Here is a 20,242-nt window from a genome sequence, read left to right on the forward strand (position 1 = left end):
CTGTTTAGTCAGTATCTTATACAGATGGATACCATTTTTCAAAGGTTTTCTCGGAATTTGTTTGTTCACGCTTTGTTATTGCAAATATATTTGCCTCAGTAAGGTAAAAGCAAGAATGTTCATATTCTTGACAGTTCAAAAAAGCTAAAGTAGGGCTGTTTGTTGGGTCTTTTTAGCATTTTATAGTAAATATTTTCTTGTTATGAAAATGATATATTTTGTACAGTCTGTTAGTGCTGCTTAATGGATACTGACACTTAATGAACAATGTATTTGGAAAGTGCTGTACCTAAAACAAGGCGTCAGCAGCAGAAATCAGAAAAGAAAATTTCCCATTCTGCCATTACCATATATGCAATGTAACAATAATGAAGACCAGGTGCACACGTGTGAGCTATTTTATACAAGAACAGCAAAACTGTCACTGTGGTCAGCAGTCTGTGAAGAATATAAACTAGAAAAATTACAATGTTGCAAAGGAAAACCCCCTAAAGTAATTACTGAAGTTTATTTAGCAGAATATGCACCTTTGCTACTCTTAAGGTATTAGTGTTACAGTTTGCATTACCCAATATTTCAAACGACCTGCCATCTTCAGCCTCCCAGTTTAAGCCAATTATGCCAGCTTTTATTGTGCTTGGGACTGAAGTTAAAGCCAACGGGAAAATATCCCGTGTCAACAACCCACCGGTCCCAGATATAATTCCTCGGTTGTTCTGCTCTGCCTCTTCCAAAACAGACATTCAAAGTGATGAGTCCAGCGCTCTAAGATACAGAAATCAGTTTCCTTTCACAGAATGATAGATGTAATAATGCATTTGCAACTTTTCTGAGAAAACTCCGAATCTTGCAATACTTAATGATTTTTCACAGTTGCAAGGCAGAGGTTAAAACTGAGATGAATCAAAATCCATAAGGCAAGTGATTAAACCTTTCTTTTAAAAATCTCAAGGTATTAAAGACTATCTGATCATTTTTTGGCACTTGACTCTTGGCACAGACAGCTCTTTCGCCTGAACTCTACAAGGAGCTGTGGAACAAACAAGATCAGAAATACCGAAGAGGTCAACAACCCAAAACAGGCTTTTCTTACAGAAAAATATATTCTGAGATTTGGCCAAGAGCTCTACCAACAACACAATTTAATTCCTTTCTTTTTCACTGGAATAATCACCTTTCTCCAAGAGTAAATAACCTTTATTGTTTCTGTAGCTGCTCTCTGTATATATTCCTGAAACTTGTTTTCCGCATGTCTTCAGACACCTTGCTATGGTTTAATCATCACTATCAAAAATTCATATTCGGTCTAATGAGTCTAAAACCAACCAGATCGGGGGTTTTTGAAGAGCCTTGGGAATTTTCAAGGCCAACTCTCTTTGAGGAATCAGTCAGTCCCCTTAGCAATAAAGGAAAAATAAAAACATAGATGTAAACTTATGATGTCAACATCTGAAATCAAAGGAAAACATGACAAAACCAGCTGTGAAAATAGTTGCAAGAAGAAGAATGGTCATGGAGGGGTTAAAAAAACCTACACAAATTATAAAGCGTATATTATAGCTTCTCATTTCAGGCGTGATACCACAAATCTTAATCATGCAAAGAACTGCTTTGTTTCCTCATCAAAAGATAGGGAACTAGAGGGAAGTTTTAGCTCATTTAACTCATTGTTAATGACAGTGCAAGAATTCTTTCATCAAAATAATTTAAAGTAATGTATTCATTCCTTTATATCTAATTAAAAATATCCTGGAGGGCAAATCCAGATAAACCCACAGTCACCTTGGTACAGAAGGGTTGGGTTAGGTCTCAGAACGCAAACCCCACGGGCTGCAGGGTGGGAGGTGGGATGGGGAAAGGCTACGCACGGGAACCTGCACCAACGTGCCATGGAGAACAGCTCTGCCAAGGCTGCTCTTTGTGCCTCTGTGCGACCTGGCAACGGGAGTAAAGGTGGAAATCACGATTATTCAAATTCCCTGACCGTTCCTCTTCTCTAGAAGTGGGCACGGAAAGAGAACGAAAGAAAAAAACTGCAAGTGATTCCAGTGCTGTTCTCCACTGGAAGAAAAAGAAATCCCTTCCAACTCCATAGAGGACTTCGCCAGCCCAATCCAGTGAGTGAATAATTGAACGGGACGTGATCTGAATCAGGCTCCAAAGACACGGCTGAACTATTTGAAATGCAGTGTTGATTCTCCAGCTTTTTATGTACCAGAAAGGTCCTTTAACAAACCAGCAATATGAAGAGAACGGGTTATGCTTAAATAAAGCAGAAGTCACAGAGAAAAAAGTCAATTAAATACTAAATTGTTTAATTTCTCAAACAAATTAAATACAAAGGAACATTAAATATTTACTTTCTCTTATAAAAAAAAAAGTAGTGATCCGTGACTCTGAAAAGTCATTCTCCAGGTAGCAAAGATTTCATTATATTCTTACAAACAAAACTTTAGGTTTTTGGCAACACATTTTTTAAAACTTATAGACACTAGGTTTATACAACTAAACAGATGAAGTAGCTCGACTAGTTTAAAATACAACTATGCATTCTGACACGTTTGCATGTATAAAACTTCCAGGGGGCTTGTGGGTGCCTGTCAGGAAGTCTCTAGATTCGTGTTTATGTTGGCCAATGACTTGGCCGTGTTGGGAAGACAACCAACCACCTTCCCAGTGCTTCTGAGCCATTAATGAAGTTTAGATGTCCTGTGAAAAACTCTTACGAGTAGGTTGTGCAAACTAAACTAGAGGAAGGATTGGAAAGCAGGATTGAAATCACCTTCATCACCATCAGATACGCTCCGAGATGCAGATCACAAAATAAGCTTTGTGTTCAAGCAATGAAAGCATCAAATAAAATGTTTAGTTACTACAGCTTATGGAAAGGATAATATTAGATACCTTAAATTGCTAATCTATTTTCCTCTGGGTTACATTCTATTGTACTGTTCCAAACATTTGACATTTTAATAAAATTGTTACTACATTTTTTTCCTCCAGCACCTCCAGAGCTTTATTATGTTTAATCAAGGTAGCTGAAATGTTCCCAAGGACTACAACATTCCCCTTATTTCTTTCTCCTTCAAGAAAGATTATCTACTGCACCTATCACCCGTCCCGCATATTGTCCACTGTTTTACGGATTAAATCCACGGTCTTCTGAAACCCTGACTGCTCTACCTTGGTATAAGTCAGGCACAATCTCCTAAGTACAACACACTATGATGCATCACTAATATAAAACACAGCCACTACATTTCAAAGGCTTTTATTTCTTTTTATTTCCAACTGATACCAACCAATCACTGCACCTACCCGTGGGTATCATTTGCTGCTTTTGAGAGCAGCAATAAAGAAATAAATAAGAGATTTTTAGAATTTGTATTACAAAACTGACCACAGGCCACTTCTTCTTAGGCATGACCATTTTTTCTGCACACAGATCTAGAAGGCAGCCCCAGAAGCAGTTATATGTATTATAAAGTATTTCTTTAAATATATCATTCTTCAGACTGTAGACATTTTAAAAGATAAATGAAACAGTAAATGAAAAATTATGTACTTGTATAATAGAAAAATTCCAAGAGAAAGCTAGAATTAAAATTAGGCTTATTAAAAAAAAATGCAATTTTCAACAATTTACTTGAAGGTTACAAACCAATTCTTGGTTTTCCAACTATATTCTAAACAAAAACTGTGGCCAGTATCAAGTAAGTGTTTTGACCTTCTTATCTGCCCTTTCCACATTACCAGGGAAATTGCCACCTCCTCCATCTTCCTCCTTTCAGCTCCATACACTACTAATTTCCCACCCTCAAAACTGCGGATGTCTCATTGCCCTCCCATTTGGGGTGACAGAGCCCCAGTACTGACCTTGCGCTGCACCGTCCCAGTAGCTCAGAGGCTGAGAACTGAAGGAACTGGGGAGAGGAGGACATAAAGGAGCCGTGCTCCTTTCCCACTTGGTAAGTGGGTCTGTTAACTTAAAAGTTTACTATCAGTTACCTAAATTATAACCAGAAACCCAAACGTCCATCTATAACCACAGCTCCAGATGTAACCATGGAATAACAATCAAAAGTATTGTAATTTTATACTTCATTACACACTCTCTATAAAATGTTCTCTCAATCACAGGCACATACTGTTTCAGTTCCTGATTAAATCTGAAGTGACTTGTTTCACAATGAAGTTTCTCAGGAACCCTAATATGTTTTTTTTGTTTGTTTACTTGCTTAAGGTAGTGCATAACAGGTATCCTATTGCAATAAAACTCAAAAAAAGTGAACCAATTTTCAAGATATAAAGAACCTTAAGCAGATTTAAAATGCTTAAACGAAGGTATTTTGAGAGGGGAGGAGATTACCTAAGGCTTGTCGACTCTTAGTTCTGTGTTAATTTAACACTAAATTCACTAGATAAACCAGGACTCAATAGAGTGCCTTATCCTCCAGATGACTTCTGTATTATTCAGATAAAGAACAAGTCCACGTTGCTGACCAGGATCACTATCAGGAATATTACTTTTCGCAGTATTACAGCTCCATCACTTTTGCATCAATGAAACTCACCCTCTTAAAACATAAACAAACTGCTCATTCGCAAAGTGAGATTCACCGAGTTAAAAAATTAAGTTGTACAGATCAGAAATGTAATCATGGGAGACAAGCTCTGAGAGTTTTTCAATCACTGCGGGGCTGCATCAATTTAAAGTCATGTTACATTAAAGAGAAAAACGTCTGGGAAAGTCTCCCAGTTGTCACTTTAGATTAGATTTGTTGTTGTTATCAGACTGTGCATTTTGTAGGCTTTTTTACATTTTAAAGATATTGCCTCATGCAGCTCCACAGCACATAAAGAAACATGTAACATACGATTTTTAAATCAGATTGCCTAGAGATTAGGAGTTTGCACAAATTAACCGGTAGTCTAAAAAAAAAACCCCAAAAACACACACGCACATCTTCTTGAAGGCTATTAATGTTTAACTATCTAACTATCGTAGAGTCACAGGGAAGCCACTCAATTTAACATTTTTTTGTTTTCTAAAGAAGTCCCACTTCCAAGTGAAGTCCTGCCATTTATGTTGACAGAAAGGTCAGCAGAAAGTTTCAGTTCTCCCAATAATAAAACTCTACACAGTTCGGAAACCTGATGTTGCTGGTCTCCTCAATTGCACGGTTTTGTTGCATAAGTAAATTTTCATCTACTTTAATGGATTTACTCATTTAACCTATATTATTTTCTGTTAAAATGGTTCTCAGAAGTAGACTCTCATATCAGCCAACTGCACACTCAGCAGAAGACACCAGATTTACCCACATAAAAATAAAATTGAAGAATTTTAGTTCATTTCTGCTTGATTTCAAGCTGACCTCTGATTTATTGCATTTCCCAGAGCTTCAGACAGTTCTCTTACTCTGATTGTCAAGCTATCATTTAAAGGATTCTTGAATGTTACTGTAGGTACTCACATTGTCAAGTACTGTCTTACACAGGCAAATGCAGCAAAACCACCAAATATCTTGCTAGACACTGCTATTTCAAGCAAATAGTCAAAATCAAGATTCATAGAGCATAATGATTTTCATAAAAACAGATATTAAAATTATAGCTTCTAATACAAAGTAGAGGTTTTTTTCTTATACAGCTGTTAAGTCTAGTATTTCAGTAACTGTAATCTTTCTGAAAAAATGAACAGCTGTTACATGGCCTGCCTCCAACTGGAATGAAACTCTTTTCTACTACGTAGCAGTTGAGTGTTGGCATAAAAAAGCCACTCCTGCTCTTCTCAGTTGCCATGGATGGGCCTAACTAAACCCGACCTCCAAGACAGATCTTTCTACTCCAAGAGAAGACAACGCACCAGCAACGTCTGGCATTTTTAAGTTCCCCATTTACATGAGACCTACCACACTTACAGAAAAGTCCAGAGACTGACATCTAAAAATAATTAAGAAGTTTCAGACTCACTGTGGTTTTTCTGAAGGTGGACTTTAAGCCTTGTGAGGACCACCAAAAGTAAGAAGAATCTTATCCCAAAGTGTGACAGCTGTAACAAGCTGTGTCTTAGAATAGTACATCTTTAATCTAACACCATAGCCCTAAATCTGTTCTGGTTCTACAAATGCCTCTAGTTATTTCATTTTTATCAGTGAAGAAAATGAAATAAAAAGTATTTCATACTTAACACCAAACAGACCATGTTATCCCAGAAGACGTGCTTAAATAATTTAGCTGTTAAAAGAATCTTTAACTATAAATGTACTAAATTCCAGTGCAAAAGATTAACTACAAAAGAAATTAACACTGCCTTAGGAAAGAGAGATAACATTTTTCTAAAGCATTTCTAAAGCTTTTTGATATGCTATTTTTTAGAATTATATCTGGAGAGAACTAATATTTTTAAATGAGACTTTCAGAGCTGCTCAAATTGCAAAGTAACATTTGTGCAAGTTCAAGAATTCTGTGGAACTTGTTTTGCTCCCATTAAAAAAAAAAAAAAATCAGTACACAATCTTCACCCATTTAAAGAATAAATGCCTAGCAACCAGACTTTAGCAATAAAAAAACACTTAAATAATATTCATCTAAAAAAAAAAAAAATAAGTTGCTCCTGGTTCTATCAACAACTTTGTCACAACATATCAAAGCGAAATAACATTTTCTCCCCTCAACAACTTAAAAGTTTCCAGGGCTTTATCGCTACTCGAAGCAGTCTGTTTGCATTCTCCAATACAAACTGACAATCTAGTGATACAGTACATTAAAAATTCTCTGTAGTATTGACTGCCTGAAGCTGATGCTCCCTTGCTAAATGCAGTGCAGTTCAATTAACAGCTCTTCAATATACAATTTAATTTTTCTTTCATCTTGATCCACAGCCGAGCTTGAAATGAGGAATGCAGGAATAGATGTACTTTAAATATTGAAGCAAGTCTTTATAAATAAATCTGTCAAACTGGTAATGATTTCTGTCATAACAGGACCAAACAGATGAACCTGTATGTCTGGGACTTTCAGGTTTGTGCATTGTTTTTCTCAGGCTCACAGGGCTGTGAATTGCTGGTGCAGGGGAGGGCTCCAAAAACTCCCCCAAAGGAGTGGAAGAGCTTTCGCTTCACTGCACCGTTCTTAAGGAGTAGAGGAACATTCTTCTGCTGCCACTTTATAAAGTAAAGCCTTTCGCATGTAAAAATCCAACTTATCACTAACGTCACCAGAACTGACTCCAGAGTTTTTAATATTTCTCTCATTATTTAAAAAGGCAACCAGAGAAGTGCATGACACCACTTTCCATTACCAAATCTGCACTCAACTGGGAGGCAACTGATTCCAGATTGAAAAGTAAATATTTAATGCATAAATACTACCCTGGATACCTTTCTTTTTTGCCTACAGTGTGAATGTATGTAGTACACTTCAAATTTTCTCTAGGTAGTCATGCCATTTCACAGGAAAATGTAAGGTTAATTTAACCAGGACAGAATGAAATACTGCATTTCAAAGTTACTCTAAGTGGGACACTGCTGAAGGAAGCTATTAATATCTCTTACAGTGTGCATGCTCAAGGAAACGTTGTGAATCAGCTCATTTCTCATAGGTATACTACGCGGCTTTCAAAATGGTAGGATTTACTACTGTTCATCAGAAAGGAAAACACTCTACTTCAAGCTAGAGGCATTTTCTACTCTTTAAACATATTCACAAAAACAAACTTGTCAACACTTACTGCCTCAGGTAGCAGAGAAGCACCACGGACATGCAAGGCTACCAATCAGCGTCGGATGAGGTAGAAGGCAAAAGAGGCTTCACCCAGTGAACAGAAGCAGCATTAGAAGAACAGTAATCAGTTTCAGATTAATTCAGTCAAATTGCCTTTTCTCAAGTTATACAGTAACGTGTAGTGAAATATATAGGTTTACCTCATTTGTGCTCACTTTTATAATGGTATTGGTTGAGTTGCTGAGGTTTTATTCTTGTTATATCTTTTCTTCATGTATTTTTAATCATCCTATCTACATTATCACTTTGAATGCTGAAAAAAATCTTTATAACATTAACCCGTCTCATTATTGTCACCATTTCCTTTTTCCCTTCATTTCTAGTCCCACATTTAAAAAAAAAGTAACTCAACACTGTATTTTAAATTGTCAGAGAAAAACATTCAGCATTTACAGTAATTAACTCATCATTACTTCAAATAACTACACTAATTAGTATGCTCTACAAACCTGCAACACTGCAGAATTAAAAATAAATATAACAAAGATATAATTTACAACTAATCTATACTTACAATTAAAGTTAGTTTCAAGATTTATTTCATTCTATTATTTTTTATTAGCTACAGCAGACAGTAAATGGGGTGTACCACGTTCTGCTTTGCAAACACCTACATTATAAAACATAATTACACAAATTAATTAGAAATGAGTACATACATTCATGTCTTTGTTTGTAACGTAACATGTTAAACATGACCACCTTAATAAGCATTTCCTAAAAATGATAAGATAGTATAACCAACGAAAATTGTAAAGCTCTCTGACTACACAAGGCATAAATGTCACCCTGGGACAGAAGGGTCACCACCACTTAAATTTCCCTGACATTGTATTTTGAGCTTGCAGGCTGTGTACAGGTCATTCTTCCACACAGCAGATTAGCAATTCTGTGAGAACTCTTAACGCCCACTGCATATATACAGAATATAAGTTCAGAGTGAAATGTTCCCTGAGTTGTGTCCTGTACTTTCTTTCCCACCTATTCTCAAAGGTTCTCTTATGTCTAAGAGCCTAAAGTCCCTCCAGTTTTGCCCACTGACTGGATACTTACCCTTTCACAAAGCTCAGTGCTTACAGGAACCTAATTATCCTAAGGATCTTGAAGCTTTTTAAAAATTTGCTTCTAAACACTCTATGGGACCAAAAGTTATTAGACAAGGAATGGCAGATCCAGTGACTGAGCATGCCTTGGTTCCCTGGGAAATCAGACTAGATATGATTCTCCAGAAAGCAAGGAAATGAACAAAGTCATTTATATGTTTTCTTTTACAACAAACAAACAAAAAAAGTGTTTATTTAGATCTGTACTTTCTGCACTTTCCTGGCAGTGTCTATTATTGCAATTATAGTGCTATAGCATCCCAGGTATGCCTAAAGGCGACAGCAGCAAGATGCATTTATTTCAGTTCCACCTTGGCAAAATAAGACATACTAACCATAAGTTTTTTTAGCAATTTAATTGCATCTTCATAAAGAGGGTCTACCAATACAACTCGGATCAGATACACCTCACCAGTCTACCACATTGTACAGAACCTGCAATGTAGGACTCAGCTAAGATCTCCTTTGAAGGTGCCTAACGTGGTGTGTTTAAGACCTTTAAGTACAAATAGCTCTTTGTCATCAAAACTAACAAGCATTCGAGGCCTAAGAGACCTAAAGATGTTTCAGTTAAAACCAAAGAGAGCAGTGTCATTTCTCACAGCCAGCACTAAATATCACAAAGTGAGATAAAAGATAAAGTAGCAGCTACTAAAGTCAAGTCCAGGGCCTCAAGCGAAGTCCAGTACTCTTCTGTCCCCAACTCCCCCCCTCCCAGGATAATTATCAAGATAGAAGGGAACTGAAGGATGAGAAGAAATTAGAGAGGACAGTAAACTAGGCAAAAAATATAATGCTTTGGCTTCAGAGTAATAAAAGATTTAGAAATATCATTGACAAGCAAATAAATTAGTAGTACCTTCTGAGCACTCTACTTAGCAAGTTTGCTTTCTATACATCTTCCCTACTCCTGATGAACTCCATCTATGGTTGTTTTATGTCATTTATGCTGCTCTGTAGTCATATAAGCCAGATAATTATCTTCAGTTTTATAAGCTATTGTGGAACATGAACCAAGTCAGTGCTTCTTTTGATGCCCTCACATTAGTCCCTCATCACTGTAAAAAACTATTTGTGATCCAGCAATGAGCATTTTTTTTTCTTTTTCTTTTTTAATGCATAACAATTATGCAGAGCGGTACTACACCATGCTGGAGCTGCTATTTTCCTACTCTGCTATTTGCAGTGTTACAGCAGAACTGATACAGACCTTAACATCTTTGTCTTTATCAGCAAGTACTCTTTAAACATTATCACACTGTCACAGCACTGCAGATACATGCAATACAGTTTCAGAAGCAGGAAGAAAATAACCTCTCCACATTTTCTTCCCCATATTAAGCTCACCAAAAAAACCCTTCAAAAGACTCATTTAACATATTGGCAGACCGGGTACACGCCTAAGAAAACAAATCTTAAAGAAGCAATTCTTCACATTGCACATTGCCTGTGTGACCCATCAAACTAAACTCTTCGGGATCCAAACACATTTATAACTCTGAAAGCACGAATGCCAAGATATCTCTTTAGTTTTAATTTCTGAGCAATTTTTAGAGTGAAAGCCCATTTCACAATCATGAGTGACACAGAAAACCAAGAAAAGCACACCACGCATACTAAATTAGCAACAAGTGTGTATTTCACTTGACAAAGATGACCGCATTGCACTATGAAGCATTCAGTTTCTTCAAAGTCTTGAAAAACCTACAACCACTCAATTATTGCCAGCTAACATGCTGTTTACAACTAACACATACTCCATCCCGTTCACTTCTGATAATTAAATAAACTAATAAAGTTGGGTTTTTACTGTGAAAAGTCAATTACATGGTAATCTATGAGATCTTGAACATAAGCATTAGCTTTTTGTTTACCTTTTATAAAATTAAAGCAAAGAACCAATTTGGGGACAAAAACGACCCACCGGATTTCACCACGACTTCCATAAAAAAAAAAATTATCACAGCGCATATTAAATCATTAGCGAGACACAACGCTGCCTGTTAGTTTTAAAATGCAGAGAATGAAACTCATTGCAGAAGCAAAAGAGGACCAATAATATAATTACAAGCCGGTGCCTGTGCCGTCGGAGTTAATGCCGTTATTTGACATTGCAAGGCTATGCCTTCTCCCCCGAGCCCCGCCGGAGACAAGGTTCACTCTAATTGGTTCCAAAGCACAACCCACCAACAACAGCCTTCCTCCAGCCCAGGAATGGTAATTTCCACCCCACTGTAAATAGTGTTTGCAAACAATACAAACACGGTAATAAGAGGCTAGGTGGGTAATTAATGTGGTTACAAAGCAGCTTATTTGCATTTTTATTTAAAACTGCCTTCTTTAAAAAGCAGCTCAGATTTCTTTTTGCAAAAGGAGCCTTGGTTAAGGAATAGAGCAGTAATTACTCTCTTTAGGGGTTCTTTTATACGTCCTTTAGGGAATTAGAATGAAAAGATAAGCAGAATTATAAAGAGAATCATGTAAAATAGGAAATGCACTATAAACACTTAGTACTGTATTTACCATAAGCTAAGCTTGTCTTCTTCATTAATGGAATATATTACAAGCTTATGTTACAATCAGATTAATTGTGAAGATGGTTAAAAAAAAAAATTATAACCAGCCACTTCAATTCCCCCACTCCTCTCCCAGAACCGACAATCAGAAATCCAGTGGCAGCAGAACTCAGGGTACGTAAGAATGCATCTACCTGGACCAGAGTAAATAAGTTTTTAATGTCAACAACACTAAATAGTTTTAGAAAACAGATTCTGAGAGAGAAAGGTTCAGGAAAAGATCAAACTCAAGTTACACCAGTATATGTAAAGTATCAGTGAAAACCAAACTTCTCTGCATCCTCAAGCTAAAGCTAAATTCAAGTCAACATAGGAAGGCCATGGTTTTTTTTAAAGATAGACATCAACAGGCAGGTTTTTAATACTGTTGAGCAAACAGTATTTCCCAGTCCCATTTAATGGAAGACTAAGCATGAAGTGCAGTTTTAAAAGGGTTATTCTGGTTATTATTTCTGTTGGAGGGGGGGGTGTGTCTTAAAATGTTCTGTTAAAAACCTCATACTACATTTAAGTGGCATTATTACAAAGCTTTAGGCATGGTAGGGATTTTGTGACTCACATTTCCAGATTAAGAACAGCAGGGCTGTGCTAAAGAAACAAATCACCAAAAAGATCACCTCAACATTTCTATGTATAAAATTCTGCTGACTGGAGGAAAAAAATACGGAATGGTAAGATACTGTGACTTCTTTCAAAATTACATTATAGATTATTTTTTTATATATATATATATGTAGCAGATGTTGGAAGGTGAACAAGATTATGAGAGCAGAAGTAATTTGGTCAACTCAAAAGACAACTTTGTCCTTACTGGAGAAAATCATGGCAAATTCACTAACTACATTAAAAACCTTGCAATCTTGTAGCTATGAAAGTGCTCTTTTGGTTTCTATCAGCTGTCTACAGCATTATGAATTCATACATTAGCACAAAATTCCAATCCAGCCTAGAAATCCAAAATTAGAGACAGAACATAGGGTAAACCGTACGTTCCCAGACCATTTATTCACCACCTTATTCAAACATACTTTCAGGAACAATGAAGCTCTTGTCCAAGGCACAAAACCAAAAGGAGATAAAGTGACCAAACCATCACAAAAAATTATTTTTAATTGATTTTTTTCCCCAAAAAAAATTAAAACCACTCTGCTTCTGTTCCTCCACAGTTGTTAAACTCTGGCCATTCTGAAAGAAAGAACATCTGCAGATTAAATAATAGTCATCATGACAAAAAGCCTAATTGACAGGTCAGCAGAGTCTTGTGGAATTCAAATCTCTGAAAGTCTGTCCCTGAAGGATTTTTCTTTTTTTCCCTAAACATTCCTCATGTGCTTCTTGCAGTAAGAAACCCCTTCTCCTAGGGATAGATGAAACAGGTAGTAACAAACGCATAAACTCTTCCATGATTTGATGATGCTACAGTGAACTGCAAGATGAGAACGACTTACAAAGGGGCAACACACATCCTATTGGAAGGGCATCACAGCCTTTTCCCCCCTACTGACATAAAAACCACCTTCACTTACCCATTCTTCTTAAGGGCCATCATCTCTCCTAGCTATAAAGCTAATCTGTTGCACCAGTATTTTCCTTCACCAGCACCCAATTTTTCATTATTAGGAGAAATCTTTCTGCTTGCCTTATCTATGTTTGTAAAGAAGTTCCAGTTAATTTCAACATGCCTCATTATATGGGTTTTCCTCAATATCTGAGAGGAAGATGAAGGAAAACAAAGATTTCTGCCTTTTACAGAGTAGTTCCTTCATTCATTTTACTAGGCCTTTTTAAAATGTTATTTCCTAGACATTTAAAAATTCCATGGTGCTAAACCACTTCAAAGTCCCTTCCACCTTGCCGGACATTACTAAACTTTCTTCTGCATTTATTAGTTATATTATCATCATTAAAAAGTATTCTATACTTAAAGACGTGCCAACAACATAAACTAGAAGTTTAACAACAAAATAAAAAGACCAGCACTACAAAATGTTTACGTCTACTTCCTTACTCCTTATTTATTAACGAAGAACTGAGTTCCGAAAACACTTTGTACTAAATTCTTTGCTTGCTACCACTGCAATGAAAGTCACTGTGACTGTGCAGGGTACTGAGCATAAAGTAGCACAAAACGTAAATCTCTGCAGAGCCCAGAACTGAAATGCTTTGGGCAGGGACCTCAGCTGTTTTTACTGTGCATTTTCCCCAGAAATTGTCACATAAATACAAAGAATTAATATTCATGATCATTGCTTTACATAACCAAAATTCTGTATTTCACTGAGTACAGTATAGCAAAGATCAAAACCTGACAATATATCTGTAGTTCTTTTCAAGTAGATAGAAGTTAAAATATAGCCACATTTTTAAATGTTTCCCTTTTTATCCACTCTCACATTTTACATTCACTTTATTTTTAATCCTAGTCATCCATTGAACCAGAATAAAAATATTTTCAAGAACCATGTTGAAAAATAAGATACACATCAAATTAATTAAAAAATTTTAATTTATCCCTGTTTACTGGAAATATAAGCCATATAAGGTCTTAAATGCTTGGAAAATGCCCATCGAATCCCTTAAAGCCTCCTGCACTCGCTCACACTGACTGGCTTTATATTTCATAAATACATGTAATTACTGTAAAATATTGATGTATTTATCTGGATAATAAAACCGTAGTACAGTAACAGTGCAGAAGTAACTACAGAGGAAGACGTCGGTATGAAACAGTTCAGCTGCAGCCAGTACATCAACTAACCAAATTATATCAGTATTCAGAAGGACACCCAACTCTGAAAGTTAGAGGCTTAACACATCTGCTATATAATTCAGACTCTGTTTTACAGTGGTTTCATTACTAACCATAAAAACTGTAACAGTGGAACTGTATAAACAAACCGAACAGTGTTTTTACTGTAAAACATGAATGTAATATAAATATTTGCCTTTCCCTTTTCTCAGCATCTGTAATGAGAGCAAATTCATGCCATATGTTTATAGCGTACAAAAAAATAGATCTCAACAATCCATCCATGTAAATGTTGGTTAATCTGTTTAATGCTTTTAACTTTGTGTGGGTTTGTTTTTGTTTTTGTTTTTTAAACACCAATTTCCTTGCAAATGATTAAAAAGCCTCTTGCTCTTGTCAGTGGCTACATTCGCCGATTCACAGCTGGTTCCAGAGACGGATCTGGCCGAACTAGCAGATCACAGATTTCTCACTGGTAATGAGATCAACAGCTCGGACAGGCTAAGATGTGTCTGTGTGGGTAGTTACCCTCCCAATATACAAACTGGAAGAAACTGCCACCTCCAAATGCATCACAAGACTTCAAAATACAAAAGTAACTGCTTTCCAGCTTCTTACATTAACAGAGTGCATGAGCAGACTATCACGTTTAGTTTTTCTCAGTGCTGCGGATGAATCCTGCTACTGCTTAAAAATTATGCCTACCGTTATTTAACAATTCACTGTCCACCTGTATTTGGAAAATAACTTTGCAGCACATCGCTCTCTTAAAGGTGTCCCAGCTGAGCAGAGTACTCACAGGAACTTACTGAATTTTTGAACATTATGGCCAAAGTGTGATTATACTTTCATGCTGTTGTCAATCAGCTGTTACTAGCACCATTACAGGTTAAGGCTTACACTATTCAGTTCTCTGCTAGTAACATAAGGTCCAATCCTACTGCAATTACAGTTTATTAAAAGATTCCTTCACTTCAGAAAGATCTGGATCACACCCTTAAAAAGAAAAAAAAAAAAGCATTATACTTGGCAGTAGCAATAATGCTTCAGTTTGAGTGTCTCTGGCTGCAAGTGAGACAAGTTGACGCAGAAATTTTTTTATTGCATTACCAGTTAGCTTAATAAAAGATACTGCCTCTTCCTGTAAGGCCTGTTCCCTATAGCAAGGTTCAGATAACTACTTTTAACTTGATTCTTCAGCACGGTCACTATTCAGAGCACTGCAAGATGAAATACACCTATACATTGCAGGCTTTTATAACTGTATTTCACACTGCGATGGCATGTCAACCAATAACATATAGTTTTAAAATACAATACAATTCTTTATTACAAAATAACAACAAGATATTGGAAATAATATTTTCACAGAAATGCATGTGCTTTACCAGTGTGACATTCTGAAATACTTTCTATTTTGAAGAGATTACTTTTTAAGAGCTTTTGTTTAGCACCACTTTGAAACTCTTTAATTCCACGCTAACAGACCATGGCTTCATTCAGTATTTACTACATCTCCAAAGCCATCTTTCACACATTCTTCAGTTTTTTTCCCTAAATGAAAATCTGCCAGTAATCGTGATGAGATGCCCTTCCTGAATCATTCACAGTTAAGTCCAAGAACAATTTGCTGGTTCTAACGTAGTCCTACACAGTCTCGGTATGAAAATCCTGCATTAATGGTCTGACCGATGTACAGGAAAAGCTCACAAAAATTAAAGTCCAATAGATAAAAAAGGAAATTTTATCTTCTGTATCAAGATTAGCATCCATTCTTATCATGAGACTAAGACAGAGGAATATTTTAGAGCCATCTTGTATTCCATGCACGTACACAAAAAAATATAAACCAGGGACACCAGTGGACACGAAATATTACGTGGGGAATCAGTCGCCTTCCTTGAGGGGGAAACGCACATCGTGGACACATGAAAATTGTTGCCCATGTTCTGTGTGAACCTGCCCAGTTTGCCCCTCCTTCCTGTGCTTTGCCAGATTACAACTGGCATACAAAAGACTCACTTATCAGGTTTTAATTTCATTCAGTTACTTAATCAGCAAGAATAGAAATCACTCCTTAGGCGGAGAATACTTTGGGGGAAGGAATACAGCAAGGAATCGCATTCATTTTGTTGCGTTTCTTCACAGTCATTCTGTCTTCTCTTGTCACATCTCCACCTTATAAGTTCCTCCATATAAAGGAAACCCAAATTTTCTTTTTACAGTTTAATCTAATCTTTGATGGAGCTGTAGGCTTAACACTGAGGAATAATTACAAAAGAAACATTAGGGTTTTTATGAAATATTAAACTTACAATTTATCTTTTAATTTCTACTTCAAAGACTATTTGACGGGAATAAATAAATGAGGGTTTCTTGGCAAGAAAAGCAGTGATTTATGAAATATTTTATTCATTCATATTCTTAAGTATTTTCTTGAGAATACCACTAACATCTGGAGCTACGCAGTCTTATCCAAACATTCTGCTCACACTCAATTAGAAAATTATATCAATAATAATGTAAAATAAATTACCTAGCTTCTCTTCCTGGAGCATAGATTTCGATGTTCGTCAGAGCAAGTATGTGTACAAACAGCACTGTAGTGTTTTTCATTAAGCCTTAAAGTCAATTAAGCTACGAATTGGAACAATCATTCCTCCTTTGCAAAGTATTGATATTTTTTCTTGGCTGCTTTCAGGCCTTTTCACTACTCAGAGATTTATGTTTGACAATTTCTTTCTGATTAAAATGAATCATAACTCTAGAACTCTAATTTCCTCTTTTCTGAGCAAGAAATTATCAAACAGTTTTAAACTGATATTGAATGTCATCGAGCGTGAACAACATTCATTTTCAGGATATCAAACATGAGGCTATACTGATCTCTCTTTTTATCTGCCGCTTTTACATACTTTCTCTTCCTTTCATTCTCTTTATATATACATATATGTATATAAAACTTTACATTGCACCAATATAATCAACTATACCTCTCTTTAAAAAAACATTATTTGACAGACTAGATCAATCACATTAAAACTTGTCACAACTCTTTACCTAAGGCAATTACCCTCTATTTGCAATATTACCTTAGAAAGTTAATAGTTTAGAAACAAAGTAACTGGAATACTGCAGGCTGCAAACAAATGTCAGTTACCTAAAGTAATTAGCAAGCTTATATGAGTAATCCCTATTCAAATGGCTCAAACTTTATAAAGCAGCTCTTTAGACATAGATTGTTAGAACCAAAGTTTTCTAGAATTGTCCCCAACAGCCAATTAAAATCAGCTCAAAAATTTTTTTTAAACTCAATGACAGCTAATCTGAAAAATCTTATTTTCTCCCATTATTCTCCTATTTTCTCTAAATCTTAACAATTGGATTTTCCCGAACCATTTAGCTGTCCCATTTGCTCTTTATAAACTCGATTTTCAGCTTTCACTAAAAGCAGATTGAAACTAGGGGTTTTGCCTAACAACTTATTTAAAAGCACAACAGGCCCCAAGAAGAGCTGTCTTTCTGCAGACACTCAGTTCATGGCACTCCAGGGAAGGAGTCACCAACAGACTCACTAAAGGAACAAGCTGGATGGTTTTCTTAAGTACTGCTACATATGCTGTACTTTATTTTTAAATGCTGCATTACGGTAGGTTTGATTTGAGTTTTGTTGTTGTTTTTGTTGTGGTGGTTTGGCAGTGGTGGTGTATGGTTGTTGGTTTTTTGGGTTTTAAGAATTACATTTTTTTCCATACATATTTCAGGCTTTAGTTAATAGAGACCATCAACTGGAAAATTGTATCCAAACTTGAAATAATAACAGTTGTTTCTTTATACATTTTTAACTCTTTCGACTTCTTGCAAAATAAACTCTTTTGTGTCACACAAGGGAAAGAATGAAAAAGGAAGTATCCTGTCAGACATTTAACCCTTGAGTACAAAAGAATACTGCCCTATAGAAAAGCCAGCAGAGGGTATACGTTGCTTTTGATAATATACATGTTATTACAGAAACACCAATTTTATTACCAACACGGTACACCTACAAGATGTAAACACACTAGAATTTAATATGGCAACGATTTTTTTAATTATAAAAGTATAGTTCATGCAAATTAGAAGAAAATAGGTTTGGACATTCAGTTGAAGAGTTGGCACTTATTTACCAAATTTGTACTCCTCAGAATTTTAGAGGAAGAAAGTATTTATAGTGCAGCTCAGAGACTTAACCTCAAAAATATGCAAGAAAAAAATAAAACAACTAGGTAGCACTGTTGTTGCCAAAAATACCTGAATAACATGAACATGAGGCTTTGTAAGGCTGCATCCTAAACAGCTGTATTTTTTTTTTTTAAATTGGTTCCAAATTTAAAAGTAATTTCCTCTCAACAGTTATGCTTTCCCTAGGAGCAAGGGAGACAAAATACTGTGGATGAAGTTCTTTATAGCAGGTAAGTTGCAGCTACATATTGAAAATTCATCTGAACCACATGCAGAGGTTGTTGACATTTTTCTTAAACTCCTTAATTTTAGGAAGTAATTTTCAATTAAAAACTTCCTGCTCTGTAGTTACACCTATAAGCTAAAAATTAATACTTTACATCAATATTTTAATATTAATATCAATCAATCAAATTAATCTTTGCCTCTTTGTTTTCAGTAACTAACTTTGGGGCAGGTTTTTGTGTTTGTTTTCCTCAAGATTGCTTACAATTTGATGTAAATTTTAAGCATCTTGTAATTCATCAACTAATTCTCTCCTGGTTACACACTCCAAGTAATTAAAGTTCAGTAATAACTTATTCTTTCTGCTCCAGCACCTGCATTTCATTTGTTTATTTTCCCAGAGTCATAAATCTGAGGGACTGTCAAAGTGCCATAATATTAGTGCAATAATCAAAGTTAATTAGTCCCTCTCAATAAACAACAACAAAGCCATTACAAAGATGCATTGAGGTTTTCCAGCTACCCAGTTTACAGATGAGTTTCTTTTCTGAACAATTAGAATTTGAAAACTGTTAGTAAATAAATGTAATGTTTTTGAAGTAATTTGACCTTTGGTGATCTTCATTCAATTAACAATTCATTAACTTTTGGTGAGATAATATAGGTATTAAGACAAGTACTCCTGAACTCCCATTGCCTTCAAAGCGCTCAGAGATATGCTTAGAATTAAGGGGTAATGGGTTGTTTTTAAAATAAAAGGTACTCAGTTCTGCCTTAAGTTATTTCATGGAAAACATATATATAGCAATATTTAGCTGGACTGGCACTACCAAATTGAAGAGACAAAATATCAACAAATCCAATTCTATTGAAAGAGAATGGACAGATGAACTTTAAGCAACACGCGTTATGCTTGCCCCTGTTACTGGGGGGAATTCCACACTCTTGAAATAAAAAACAGAAAGAAAACTTTAATGTGAAGTATTGAAGGGGAAAGGAAGATATTTTTCCCTCCCAATCCTTTACTGTAAATCATTAATATCATTTGGTCAAGAGAAAAAGGCCTAAATGCAAAGACTTTCTTGAAGAAACTGTGGTTACAAAAATTAGCAATATTATAAACACCACTTACTTGGAAATACTTCCCTGTAAATAAGCACTCTTTGTTTTGCGCTAATAAATATTATAATTATCTGTAGGCTACTTATGTGTAAATATTAATACTCCACATCATCTGGGAGCAGCTGAAGTATTTTCAGAGCTTGGGAAATAAAAGCTAAACACTCCACACTAATTTTAGCAGGAAAGAAAGAAAATTCCATGAATCTGACCCTGCGGTTTATTATTAAAGTAAAGTGTATAGGATTGTGTCAACAGATGGAAGTCAGCAGTCATAGCAAGCTCAGACAAAAGTAGCCTGCAATACTTACTAGCAAGTAAATGATTGTGGGAGGAATAAATTAAGAACACTGAATAAATTAAAAAAAAAAAAGGGGAGGGGGAAGTTAGGAGTCAAAGAGAAACAAGGGAATAGACAGTACTGAAAAGCCTGTATTTGCATGACAAAATGGAAGAAAAAT

General features: G+C 35.8%; 1 protein-coding gene across 3 annotated transcripts in view; it reads right to left on the reverse strand.

The window, feature by feature from the left end:
* WWOX (WW domain containing oxidoreductase) overlaps positions 1 to 20,242 on the reverse strand; it is a 515,980-nt gene that overhangs the window by 466,471 nt on the left and 29,267 nt on the right. The window lies entirely within an intron of this gene.

Source organism: Numenius arquata, chromosome 13 (genome assembly GCF_964106895.1).
Source record: "Numenius arquata chromosome 13, bNumArq3.hap1.1, whole genome shotgun sequence".
Lineage (NCBI taxonomy): Eukaryota > Metazoa > Chordata > Aves > Charadriiformes > Scolopacidae > Numenius > Numenius arquata.